The sequence below is a fragment of the Odontomachus brunneus genome, unplaced genomic scaffold (genome assembly GCF_010583005.1).
Source record: "Odontomachus brunneus isolate Ranch 3 - 2012 unplaced genomic scaffold, Obru_v1 Obru_scaffold_347, whole genome shotgun sequence".
NCBI classification, from domain to species: Eukaryota; Metazoa; Arthropoda; class Insecta; order Hymenoptera; family Formicidae; genus Odontomachus; species Odontomachus brunneus.
Genome location: NW_022639797.1, coordinates 12841 through 13378, shown reverse-complemented (window position 1 = coordinate 13378; position 538 = coordinate 12841).

The following is a 538-nucleotide window of genomic DNA, read 5'->3' as shown; positions in this document are numbered from 1 at the left end:
ATTTTATTATCAGACCGTGTATAGCGATAGCGATTATGGAGACAATATTGTACTTGTAATGCGTCGCAATGAAGGAAAAACATTTAATATATTTTGAAAAAAATCGTTTAAAACAAAAAGTCAGAATTTTTGTTCGGAGATATTTCAATAATTTTTTTAGTGTCGTTAAATAGAAAGAACAATAAAAACTCAGCAACACAGAAGTAGTTGGTGTTCTACAATGGTAGCATTTAGAATTTGGCTGTCTATATATATTAGGCGAAGTAAAAAGTTCTGAGCGTTTTTTCGCTTTATTTCGACGATGAAATTAACATAGTTACGATTATCCGATTTCGATCAAATATGCGCCGTTTTGTTCGATAACTTTTGTCCATTTTGAAGGCAATTTCATAATTCCGCGATTGAAGAAGTCCTCGTCCCTATTGGTAAAAAAAACTTGACCAGCTCATTTTCACAAACCTCTCTTGAGGCCAGTTTTGTACCATCAAGAAAATTTTGCAAATGCTTGAAAAGGTGATAATCGCTTGGTGCCAAGTCT